The sequence below is a fragment of the Sminthopsis crassicaudata genome, chromosome 1 (assembly GCF_048593235.1).
Source record: "Sminthopsis crassicaudata isolate SCR6 chromosome 1, ASM4859323v1, whole genome shotgun sequence".
Classification (NCBI taxonomy): domain Eukaryota; kingdom Metazoa; phylum Chordata; class Mammalia; order Dasyuromorphia; family Dasyuridae; genus Sminthopsis; species Sminthopsis crassicaudata.
In genome coordinates, this window is record NC_133617.1 from 697,270,003 (window position 1) to 697,283,826 (window position 13,824).

The window sequence follows — 13,824 nt, forward strand, 5'->3', positions numbered from 1 at the left end:
ACAATGGGAAATGAATGTAAACTGTTATTTTTACCTTCTGAATCCAATTCTTCCTGTGCAACAAAAAATTCGGTTCTACACACATATATTGTATCTAAATTATACTGTAATATATTTAACATATATAAGACTGCTTGCCATCTGGGGGAGGGGTTTGGGGGAGGAAGGGAAAAAATCTGAATAGAAGTAAGTGCAAGGGATAATGTTATAAAAAATTACCCATGCATATGTATTGTCAAAAAATGTTATAATTATAAAATAAAATAAAAATAAATTTAAAAAAAAAAAAAAAAAAAAAGAAAATTATTTATGCCTATGTTTTGAAAATAAAAAGCTTTAATAAAGAAAAAGAAAAAAATGACTATGTCCTAGAACATTTGGAGAAATTAAAGACAAACTTTTCTTAACCTTCAATGGACTGTAGGTTCCTTGAAGGCAGAGAAGAAGTCAACTTTATCTAGTAACAATAGCTCTCATTTGCAAAATATTTAAGATTTAAGAATAAGTTTAATTAATCAAGATTTAAGTTTTGTGAAATTCTTCTACAAATATTTCATTTGACTCTCACAGCAACCATGGAGCAATTATTATTCCCCTGTTACAAATGAGAAAACTAGGGTAATTTGAAGCAAATTTGTCACATGTAGTTCATAAGTATCTGAGACCATATTTGAACTCGGGGTATTCCTGTTCCAAGTCTAACACTATCTACCTCACTGCTTCTATTTTCTCTTATTGTGCCTTGCATTGATGTTGTGGATGTTTGATAAATATTTCTTGATTCAAATTGAGTTAAATGAGGGAGGTGAAGCTGTATCTGAGAGACCTTTAACTTAATTCATATGATGAGATTTAATTTTTTTGTTTTAATCCTACCATATACCCCAAATTGTAATACATGTGGAGATTAATATTGAAGAACTATTCACAGGCCTATTTTGGGGAGGTAATATCTGAGCTGGGTTCACGTATGTCTCACTTAAAAAAAAAAAGATATGACATTTAAATATGTAATTTTGGGATTTAGAACTGTTAGAGAACTTAAAAGTCACTGAGGTCAACACCCCCATTTTACATATGGGAAAACCAAGGTTCAGATTCATGCATTCACTCACCCAACATCAAAACTATAGTAAACCACAAAGCCAGGATCTGACTAAACCTGATTTGTTGGACTCTGGACTGACTCTATACTTCTTTGCTGTTAAATCCTGCTAATAGCGTGGGTACTCCAAGATGATATGTGAAAGGGATTAACTCCACAGCTATTGAGTGATAAGATAACTTATCATGCTCTCTAAATTAATGCAAAAGGATGATTACAGGGGCTGAAAATGATTTCCAAAAGGGAATTTGGAGTTGAAATGTCATGTCTTTGTATTTGGAACAGGAAGTATTTAGAGCATCAGTCATTTTAGCTTCAGTCTTTGTTCTTAATTCACATAAAAATTACATGGTTTATAGCTAGAGAGTCTTAATCTCCTCTGTGATCCCGGCTGGTCCCCCCCAGCTGCTTATTAGGAAGTTTGAGCTGGTTTTCCTGTAGGCATGTCAAACCCAGCAAGTCCAATGTAGCAATCATTATCTATCTCCCGAAACCACCTCTTCTTCCTTCTAAACACCCAGTTTTGCAACCTCAGTCATCTTTGAGACATCATCTCTTTCATCCCACACAGCTAATCACTCATCCAATCTTGTTAATTTCACCTCTGCAACCTCTCCCATCTGTCACATTCTCTTCACTAACAGAGGTACCACCTCAATCCAAACCTTTATTATTTTTTGCTGGGGCTGTTACAGTAATGTTCTATCTATTTGCTCTGCCTCAAATCTCTTGTCATTCTCCATACTTCTGACAAAGTGATTTTCTTAGATCACAGATCTGACCATATTAGTCCCTAATCAATAATTTCCAGAAGCTGCCTGTTACCTTGAGAATAAAATGTAAATTCCTCTGTTTGACATTTAAATCTCATCATAACCTGACTCCAACTTATTTTTCCAGGTTTGTTAATCATTTATTCCCTTCATGTATTCTTTGGGTCAATCAACTGTCCTCATAGAGGATATTCATTTTGCACTAGGAATATATTTTTTCCTCACCTTGCCTCTTAGAATCCCTACTTTCCTTCAAAAATTCATTTCCTATACTACTTGTTACGAGGTCTTTCTTGATCTTTCCAGATGCTAATAGCTTGAAAGATCTAGGAACCTATGCCTTCTTTCAAAGGGGCAAACCAGAAAAATCCCAGATTAACCCTCAAATTATCTTGTTAACTATTTTGAATTTAATTCTGAGCTCGTCTATTTGCATAAGATTCTCCTCATTGGCAGAGAATGATTCACTCAACCAAGTCTGCATAAGGGATGAAGTTGTTAAAAGCTGGGAGAAGAGAAATCTGGAATCTTTCTGATTTGCTTCTTTGAGAGAAGACATATATGGCTCCAGATTCTCTTTGTTGACAGGTCTCTAAAAGGAGAAAAAGACTCTGGGGAAAAGCTGACCTTAAGAGGAATTGGTGCTTCCATCATGTCCCTATCCTCAATTTACCATACTAGAGACTTCAGGGAATTTTTTCTTGGGTGGTTTCTAGGACTCTCTTGTTTGAGCTGAGATAGCTTGTTCTCAGTGGGAGAGCAGATTCACTCTGCATTGTCTGGTATATTCCCATCTGCAACTTCTCTAATTTCTGTTGGCTATAGGTTTGGATAAACAAGTTTGTTTGCCTTTGTGTATTGTCTTTGTGTAACCAGCATTTAGTAGGAAAAGGAGTCAAGCCTTCGATATATAGCTTGAGGCACTCCTTTCCTCTTAAGTTCACAGCTTGAACCTTACAATTATTTGCCCTAGACTAAATATTTAGGGAGAATGATACATATAATTCTAGTCTGGTAACCTCTCTCAGAAGAAAGCAGAATAATTATTTTCTTAGAGCTAATCTCTTTCTTATCCTCTTGCCAGAAATTTAAATATCCCTGGAGTTCAGTGGGCAGAAAAGTCTTTGGAGATATCTAGTCATACCTTTTAGAGAACCAGACACATGGGGACACATTACCTACATGGGCAATAGACACACATTACAGCTATATTCTTATGGAGAAAATCTGGTCTTATTTTCCTAGGTTTAGGCTAACAACATCATCTCTTAGGCTTCTAGGGGTACCCCAAAGAAGTCAGTATATTTATTCTATAATATTATTCAATCAAACACTTGTTTTGGTGTGTTTCCTCCACTGTTAGACACTAATAATTAGCACTCCATTCCATTTTACCAATTTACATCTATGATTTGTGAAGCAAGTTTACTTTGAAGTTATAACAAGAACAGAAGTTATAAACATTGTACCTCCAAGTATTGGGGGTGTACTCTCCCAAATATCCCTTGGTTCCTGGAGAAATTGGGTTCAGACTTAAAGTAGCTTCTACATAGCATTGGTCTCACCAAGTTCACTTTCAAATGTTATATTCCCAATGAATAGAAGGATGGATGAACAGACAGAAACATTTCTCTTATTTCTAGAGACTGGATAAAGCAAGTTAGTCAGGATATTGCTTCTCACTGTCTAGCTTCTAGCAAATCCTGGCTTGGACTTCAACTCCCTGACCTCTAGTGGAGAGGCATCTGAGCTTTTGAATCTCTCAAAGTTATAGCCCTCTCCAGCCTCTTTTAGATAAAAAAGAACAGGAAAGAATAGACACAAAAGAGATAGAAGCAATGTCAGAACCATGTGTTAGATCCAAAGACAGGTTCTGAGGCCATCCCTCCATCCAGAAACTCAAAGTGACTCATTCTCCCTTTCCATCTCCAGCTGGGAAGGAAAAGAACCAGATGTAGCGAACCATTTTGTACAGTTAGTATTTTTTCGATGGAAAAAGACCAAAGTCTCCCACTACATCCAGAGCCATCTCCTGTCATCTTGGTTTGTATCTGGCCACTGGACCCAGATGGCTCTGGAGGGGAAAGTAAGACTGGTGATTTTGCACAGCCCTCCCTCATTTAAATCCAATTCACTAGCAAGTCATGACATCACTTTGATAATGTCATGATCCTCTTCAAGAATGAAGAATAAACACCTTTTAGATCATCCAAAGTTTGGCTCCTAAACAAATCAAAAACTCCTTTCTGTCACATGGTTAGAACCAATTAACAGAATGTCTGTGCATGATCTAAACAGCTGTGCTATATATGCTCATTAGTTCTGCCTCCCCTTCCGTTTACATACTTATAGTTTACATGTCTTTCCAGTGAAATGAAACCTCCCTGAGGGCAGAGATGATTTGATTTGAGGGGTAGTCTAGTCCCTGTCATGATACCTAGCATATAGGAAGTGATTAATAAATGCATATTGAGTCAAATTAAATTATACCATGCTGCATGTGAAAGGTCAGAGATATGATAAATGGGTATGTTTGCAGAACATAAGAAATCATGAAATCAGATATTCCAGAAATTAGCTCATGCTTATGAAAAACAGCACTCCACATATAATGAACTAAGATGAGATTATCTTTCTTGAAAAATACTTCTGAGAGGCTATTACAGTCCCTAAATTAGACTAGTCCAGCAGTTTTGAGATCTAATATTCAATAAGCACTCATAGGCTGTAAAATCCAATTAAAACCCAACTTTGCTAATTAAGCATTAAAAGCAAATAGTTCTGGAATAAAAAGGATATAAAATAGGACTCCCCTTCCACAGTCACAAGTGTAGAACTCATGAAAGTATTTTGCAAGCTGTTGGAGCTCCCCAAACCCTGCCATACCACCACCAACCTTTAATACTTCTAAAGCTCAGGAAAAGGCTGAGGGAGGGGGAAGCATAGTTAGACCAACTGCTCTTCTCCAATGGTGGCCAAATTCCTGCCACTGAGGCAATGAGAAAATAGTCCTCACTGATATCAGAAAGAGTATTGTGATGGTGTTATAATGAAGTAGAAATATGAAAATCAGAAAAAAAAAAAGCAGAATAGAAAGTTGGGAAGTAAGGAAGAAGAGATTGTTTGGGTGTTTTAAGCATTGTTTAGGGGAGAAGCCATATTGATCAGAAGACAAGAAGATGCTGTTCCACTTGGGAAATATAGCACTATTGCAGAGAAGGATGTATATTATCTCTTAATACAATTTAATCAACATTGCTCTGAATCATACTCACCAAGAAATATTCATTTCTACAGGTAGGACTTAGAAACAAAGCATTACAATTGTTTGTATATTTCTGACCATCTTGTACTGTGTTTCTATATTATATCACTGACTATAAATTAATAAACTGTTTGCTGGTACAAATCAGCTTTATGTGAATTTAGGAAAATATAGGGTTATTTTCCCAGAGCCTGATTACTTTTGATTAAACTATTAAGTTCAAATTCTGGATCCAAGGTGATGCCATCTAAGTTCTGTCACTCATGAGGCACAATCAACCTGATTTCTACTGACTTTACTCTTTTACTTATGGAATTCTTTTTAAAATTAGAGTTTTTAAATGAACAAACATTTATTCTCCCTTCCTTCTAGTGCCTCTTCTATCATTGAAAAGGAAAAAGAGGAAAACAAAATCTTTGCAACAGAAATGCAGTCAAATAAAATAAATTCCTGTATCAGTCGTGTCCAAAAATGTTATGTTACATTCTGCATTTTTAATCCAGAAGATGTAAAACATTCTTCATGATCAGTTCATTGGAATCTTTGTCAGTCATTGTGCTGATTAGAGTTCTTAAGTCTTTCTTCTTTTTCTAAAAGTGTTGTTATTGTATGTTGTTTATTATTGCATATTGCAATTGTTTATTATATAAATTATTTTCCTGGTTCTTCTCTCATCACTCTGTATCAGCTCATAAAAGTCCAAGTCTTGCAATATGCAATTCTTGATGATCTTTACCTTGAGTATTTTAACCCTTATCCAGAAGCTGTACCAATTTCTTCTTGTACATTTACCTTTGTAGAATTACAGACTTAAGAGCTGGAAGAGTTCCCAAGGATCATGTAGTCTACACACTTCTTTTTACATATAAGGAAACTGAGTCCCAGAAAAGTAATTTGCCCATAGGTGGTAAGTTTTAGAGCTACCACTGACACAGTTTCTCTCTTCTTTCTACTGTGCTATAGCTTCCTCTTCAACAGAAATACTAGCTCAAAAATTGGGCACCTGATTAGGAGGACCTGGGTTCAACTTTCATCTCAGATATCGTGTGTGATGCTGGCAAAGTCAGTTAAGTTCCCTGTGACTCTATTTTCTTATCTGGAAGTTGGATTCCTTCTCCTCTGAGAGTCCTTTTAGTTCTCAAACCTATAATCCTATAAGAGGTTGTCATTCAATTCTTGCCCACTTTGCCAGCATCAACACCAGGATTTTATTGTTAGAGTTGAAGTCTATTTGAAGTCAAAGAGAAGATCAAAGTCATCTGGTGTCAGCTCTTAATTTCATAGCCTTCGTCTGTTTACTCTTCTTTTAATCATTTCCCAATCAAGTTGTGTAGTTAAACTTTCTAAATCTGATACAGTCATTGATCAAGACTAAGCCTTTAAGTTACTTAAATGATTCCATCTGTGGGCTGGATCCCATTCTAGGGCTCCCATTCTGGTCAATCCAGTTCAATGCCATTATTCAGCAGCTGTCATGTAAAATCACTGTGACAAATCTTGAAAACACAAAGATGAACAATAATATAGTTCCTCCCTCAGAGAGCAATCACTCTAAGAGGAGTGGATAAGAAATATATGCAAGGGGCAGTTAGGTGGTGCAGTGGTTAGAGCACCAGCCTTGAAATCAGGAGGACCTGAGTTCAAATCTGGTCTCAGACACTTAACACTTCCTAGCTGTGTGACCCTGGGCAAGTCCCTTAACCCCAATTGCCTCAGCAAAAAAAAAAAAAAAAGAAAAAAAAAGAAAAAAGAAATATATGCAAGTGAGCAAAATTCAATGCAGAATGTGATAAAGACAAAGGAGAAAACCAGGCAGTGTACCCTGAGAAATGTGAGAAGGAAGAGATCACTTTTAGCTAATGTGTTCGCAGAAGGCTTCGTGGAAGAAGTCTCATCTGAGTTGCCTTTGAAAAAAGAGAAAGATTTCCACAATTAAACATATAAAGACAGGCAGGGAAAAGGGAAAACAGAGAGCTCTTCAGTTTGCTTGGAACAAATACACGAAAATGAGTCAAGTGGAATAAAGCTCAAAAAGTAGGTTAGGAGCAAGAAGTAGGGGAGGGGCCTTAAATGCCAGGCTTAGGAGTTGGTATTTTATCTTATGGACATTAAAGAGTAAATGAAGATTTTTTTATTTTATTTTTTTTAGCAAGGGAATGACATGGTCAGACACATCAATTAAGGATATTATTTTAGGAGTTATATTTTAAAATTTGATAAAAGTAGAAACTAGAAGTAAGAAAGACCAACTGGGAGGCTATCATATTTGGTCAGAGGTCATGAAAACTTGAATTAGAATGATTGCAATGTAGTAGAGAAAAGGGGATGAATGTAAGAGATATTGCCAAAACAAAATCAACAAGATTAGGGAAATGATTAGATGGAGGGTGGTGTGGGAGAAGACAGGTATAATAAGCATATACACATATATATATATATATATATATATATGTAATATATGTGCCAATTCAAATATATATTAAGTATTTATATGTATATGTATGTATGTCTTAAAAACAAACTTCATAATATAAATCTAGAGTAAATAAACATAAATCAGCTCCCTTTCTTTTCCTTTACAGATATTAAAACATTTGTATTTATTAATGATTTAGTTCACAATAAAAAAGAAAAAATGCCTAAGGAGGTAGGAAACTCATCTTAGGGGTAGGTAGATGGTTCATTGGATAGAGCACCAGGTCCGGAATTAGAAAGATCAGAATCTAAATGAGACCTCAAATATTCCTTAGTTGTGTAATCTCAGGTAAATCACTTTACCCCTGTTTGTTTCAGGTCCTCATCTGTAAAATGGGGACATACTGGAGAAAGAAAGCTAACCATTCTAGTATATTTGTCAAGAAATCCTCTTGGACCAGTCCATGAAGACATAAAGAATTGGACACAACTGACCAACTGAACAATTTGTCTTAGATTAGTTGTCTTAACCTGTGATCTATTTACTTAAAAATACATTTGGATAACTATAGTTCAACATAATTAGCTTTGGAATCTTTTATGTTTTATTTTGTGCATTTAAAAACATTCTGAGAAGGGTTCATGGACTTCACTAAGTTGCCAAAGGTTTCTACCATACACAAAAAGGTGAAGCTCTCCTGCAGTTTGATTTAAGGGATAGAGAGCTGGCCTAAAGCCAAAAATAGACTCGAGTTCATGATGCCGAACAAAGTGAGCAGAACCAGAACATTGTGCACAGTCACAGCAACACTGTGTAGTGATCAACCATGATAGACTTTGCTCTTCTTAGCAATGCAACGAATCAAAAAAAAAGTCCTAACGACTCATGACGGAAAATGCTATCCACGGCTGAATGCAGATGGAAGCATACTATTTTCACTTTTTAAATTTTTTGTGGTCTTTTCTTTTTATTCTGTTTCTTCTTTCACAACATAACTAATGTAGAAATATGTTTCCCTGATTGCACATAGTATAGCCTATATCAGATTGCTTTCTGTTTTGGAGATGGGGGGATGGGAGAGAGCCAGAAAAAATTTGAATCTCAAAAATCTTATAAAAAAGTGAAGGTTGAAAACTATTTTTACATGTAATTGGAAATACTATTAACAGCAACAACAAAAATCAAAGTTCAAGTTCCAATTTTGACATACTGGCTATGAGTCTAGACACATTACTTAATCTCTCAGTACTCTAGGCCAAATATTCAAACTTTCTGAGTGAGAACCAAACCATATTAAAATGAAATTGGGACATAGTTGACAAAATTTAAAAAATATAATAACAGAGATTACATTAATATGTATTTTTCTAAGGCAAAATGCTACCAAAGATCTTTTTATATGGTTGTATTTGAATTTCCATTGTTCTAGACAATTTTCTAAGATGAGATTTCAGAAAAGGTGCTCACCTGCACTGGGAGAGAGAGACTTCTTTTCACAATGAAATCACAAGTCTAGGCCCTTCATTGAACTCATAGATTTTGATCTTGGAAGCTGGGGAGATCATTGATGCTATGAAAGAATGAAAGATGAGGAAAGGAGAAGCAGATTTTGGGAAAGATGATTTTAGTTTTAGATGTGTTGCATTTGAGGCACTAGTGGGATAACCAGACAGAAATATTTATGAGACAGTTAGAAATGTGGAGCTGGAACTGAAGAAAGAGTTTAAGTCTTTGATATGTAGATTTGGAGCATTAACTTGTATTTACCTACAAGATACTATTTTTGTCCACAAGAAGCCTGTGAAGTAAGTAGTTCAAATATTTTGTCCTCATTTTTCAGGTTAAGAAACTGAGGCACTAGGAGATGGTCATTATTTTGTTCTTGAAGACGACATAGCAATCGAGAGCTGATGCTGTGACATGTAGGTAAATTGGATTTAAGTGAGGGAGGGCTGTACAAAGTCATCAGTCTCATTTTCTTCTCCAGCTCCATCTGGGTCTAATAGCCAGATATAAATTAAGACACCTGGAGATGGCTCTGGATGCAGTGGGAGGCTTTTGTGTTTTTAGGCTAAGGTCTTTAACAGATCTCAGTATGAGTGATTCGAGGCCCAATTAATGATTAAGGTGAGATAAGAAAGAAATGAAGCAAAGACAGGCTATATACATATATATATATATATACATATTTTTAGCCAACTCAAAAAATAAAGTAATAAAACTGGGAGAGGAAGAGCCTCAATATTCCTAGACAAAACAGAATTGTGATTCTCTTTCACTCTGAGGCAATCCAAGTCCAAACAAAAAGCAAGTAGACTTGGTCTGAGACCTTTTGTTGGCCAATCAATGACAGAGTGATTTTAGTTTAAAGCATGGTCCTTAAGAAAGAAATCTAGCTCATGAATCTCAATATATGTAGGAAGTGAGAGAGTGTGGCCGAGAGAGACAGACACAAAAAGAGACAGAGACAGACAGAGACAAAGAGACAGAGAGAGAGAGAAAGAGAGAGGCATAGGGAGGGGGAGAGGGGGAAAGAGAGGGAGAGAGCTATTTGGACTTCAAATCTATGACTTTTTTTAACCACCACATGTTGAAATAATTTCATAATCAAAACCATGGGAGTGAACAAAATTAGCTAAGGGGGAAAAGTAATGAGCATAGAAAAGGTATGAGAATATTGAGGAACATTTATATTTAGGGAGTAAAAGAAGTAAGATGAATCAATGAAGTATACCAAAAAGAACTAGAAGAAAAACAGAAGGGGGCAGGGATGAAGACCAAGCAGGTGGGACTAAAAAAGCTGGATTAGACAGGAAGGAAGCGGTTTCACAAAACCTTTAAGAGAAGAGAGTGTCTAGGAGGAAAAAGTAATCAACAGCGTCAAGAAGAATGAAAACTGGAAAAAGATCATTTTATCTGAAAAATAAGGATAAATAAGTTTCCATTGAATAATGAGATCAGAGGCTGAATTTCAGAGGTTTGAGAAGAGAAGTTCAGGTTCTGAGTATAGATGGATGCCTAGTAGGGATATTACTATAAATAGTAAGTACTAATGAAGGAGCCAGTAGATAGAAAAAGATTTAATATTAGAGTCTAGAATTAGAATGGGAACAATCTGCTGGAGAAGAGGAGAGGTTTCTAATGAAATTCTTTTAGACAGCATTTTTCATGCATCTAAAAAAGGGGAGAGGAAACTTCATTGGAATGCATACTAGCCAAGACAGACTATAACCTGGGAATTGGGTCTGGATTTGAATCCTAGCTCTCATAACATATGAATACATACATATTACTTAAGTCCTGTTCCAGCATTTTACAAATGGAGGTAAGAATAATATTTAAGATTATTTAACTTATGGCCTATTGTAAAGAATGTTTAACAGAATGTTGATGAGGCTGACAATAATAACCTGGAAGAATTAAGGCTCTATTCTTGTGTTACCTTGATTCTATCACTTTTTAGAGAGTTTTTTCACTTTTTGCAATGATGGTCATAATAATTCCCTTATGAGAAAATATTGGAGTATGTGATAAATAAAATGAAGGGTTTGAAATAGATCAGAGGTTTTCAACACCCTTTTACTTTCTTAAAAATTAGAGGATCCCACCCAAGGACTTTGTTTATGTAGGGTATATCTGTTGACATTTATATATCTTACTATTCTTATAAAAATAGTCTTGAATTTACAGACCTGCTAAAATTGTCTCAGGGATCCCAAAGAGTTCCTAGACAACACTTTGAGAACCTCTTCCAGTTTTGACATTCCATACTCTAGGCCCCTCCCACCTTGGCCATTCTAGCTCGGACAATCAGTGTTCTAAGGTCCATTCTAGTTCTAACATTCTGTATTCAGAGGCCCCTCCCAGCTCTGTCACTCTGGTCTAGAAAGGCTGGAAATTTGTTGGAAAGGTGCTGTAGGAACCCAAGGTCATGTCTTTTAAAAGATTCGGATCATCCACTTGAAGTTTCCACCTTCTGCGTTGTGGGTCTGTTCTTAATACTGGTTCCTCACTTCACATTTTTCAGGATATTCCTATTCCTCTTAATCTAAGCACCAGACTGCTCCTAAATACTAGGTAAGACTTGGAACAGAGAAGGTCCCTCGCAGGGTTCTCCTTTTGTGAAGTAATTAGTGTCATTGCTGTATTGAAATAGGACTAGGAGGAGATCTCTGCAGCTACAGGCTTTTATGGACCATTGAATAGAAACTCTCTCAGCTCATAAAGGAAATAATACTTATAAAAATAAAGATAGTCAATGGGGAAGCCATTACCTAAATTCAGTTTGAATTTGAATATGGGGAGTTAATAAGAAGTGACTCAGGATTTCAACTGCCTTGAGAGGGTAGAATGTAGGAGCATATTATTTAAAACTATTAGGAATTTGGAATAGAGGAGTACATAAAAAACACTGGCCTGGGAGACAGAGTGCTAAGTTCTAGTTTAGCTAGCTATGTGTGACCTTGACAGAATGGGCATATCTTTTTGAGCCTCAGTTTCCCCATGTGTAAAATGAGCAATTTGAGGAACACTGGGATTGAATCCTCTGTGACCTTAGACAAGACATTTCATTTCTATGGATTTCTGCTTCCATGGGTTACCCAATCTCACCAGTTTCTAATTTTCTAGCCTTCTTTCAAAGTACTCTACAGTACATTATAGAACTTCATCATCACTCTCATCTCAGCAGGTTCTTCTCCCTCCCCTCTTCCCAATTCAATCACTCCTTAATCCTTAAGATTCTACCTACTCCCCCCCCCCAAAAAAAAATTCTACCTCCTCCTTCAAGGCTCACCTTAGGTACCATACCTCCTCTGGGAAGCTTTCCTAGGTTTCCCTAGCAAAAAATATTCTCTTCATGCTATGGAAAGAGTCAGAGGAACCTGGCATTGAATACTGGCTCTGATACTTGCTACCTAGGAGTCTTTGGACAAGTCACTAAATTTCTCCAAATCTCATTTTCCTCATCCGTAAAATGAAGAAGTTATAGTTGGAGACCTCTAAGTATTCTTTTCATTATAAATCTATGTGTTATTCTAAAAAATTTTCCCCTAAGGCAGTTGGGGTTAAGTGGCTTGCCCAGGGTTACCCAGCTGGAGGGTGTTAAGTGATGGAGGTCAAATTTGAACTCAGGCCATCTTGACTTCAGGGCTGGAGCTCTCTCCATTGTGTCACTGAGCTGCCTTGTTAACCTAAATTTTCTTAAGGATGTCTGGATCTCTCCTTTGCCCCCATCATACTCTTACCCTTGCATATATTGTACACCATATGGTTCCTATTATCCAGGTAGGTTTTATATAAATTTTTTGAGGGCAGAAACTTTGACATTAAAAAAATGAAACAAAACCAAAAAATCCAACAACTTTATTTCACCAGTGCTGAACATGGCACCTTTCAAGTAGAAGGAACTGGAATATTTGAACTTAATGAATAAATAAATCAAGATATTTCATTTGAAGATGATTGGCCAATCATTTAAGTCCCTTTCAATTCTAAAGACTATGACCTACTCTAGGAGGATCTCTAAGAGCCTTTCTAGGTGTTCTAGTTAATGATTACATACAGGGCAGAGTAATTTTGTCACAGAGGCCTTTCGGTACTTGGCTTTGGGGACAAACAGTATCTGCCAGGGAGCCTAAGTGGAGCCATTCAGTTCACGTTCTGTGGCAAGTGAGCTGCTATGTTTTGCAGAAGGCTGTCATTTCTGGATGACTTAAAGTGGTCATCCTTGGCAGAGCTCATGCTGTTGTCTGGTCTTTATGGATTGTGAAAATGTCTAGGTCTGCATGGGATAAAAAATGAGCTGCAGCTGGCTTATTGGAAAGACTGAATTGGAAATCCAAGGACTAGGGTTAAATCCTTGCTTTGTCATTTGCTACCTGTTTCTTCGTTTTCATGATGAAAAAAGAAATGCAGTGACTAAATGAGCTGATGGCAACACCAGAATTGGCCCAGAACTCTGACCTGAGTAGGAATTATGGTGCCTGGGGAATATTCAGTTGAATAAGAAAAAGAGGGCACAGGGGCCAGTACACCTTAGTTGGATGTAGTCATTGCAGGAGCAGAAGTTACTCATTCTCCAGAATCCAGCCCTACCCCCCCACGATAGAGCCAGTAATTCCTGACCTCCCTTCCACTCCCTGGAAAGCATAGAAAGAATAGGAAGTAGAAAGTGTATGAGGGGTGGAATCTCAGGAGTGACTCATTAAGGCAGAGAAATGGAGGGTATACCACTTAGCACTATGTCTGGCATATGATGCATACT

General features: G+C 36.6%; 1 protein-coding gene across 1 annotated transcript in view; it reads left to right on the forward strand.

Moving 5' to 3' along the window:
* The first annotated feature begins 11,432 nt into the window (after nucleotides 1–11,432).
* MGLL (monoglyceride lipase) overlaps nucleotides 11,433–13,824 on the forward strand; it is a 179,891-nt gene continuing 177,499 nt past the window's right edge. The window contains exon 1 of the mRNA XM_074283763.1: nucleotides 11,433–11,636. The gene's annotated coding sequence lies outside the window, so the exon portion shown is untranslated. The remainder of the gene's footprint in view (nucleotides 11,637–13,824) is intronic.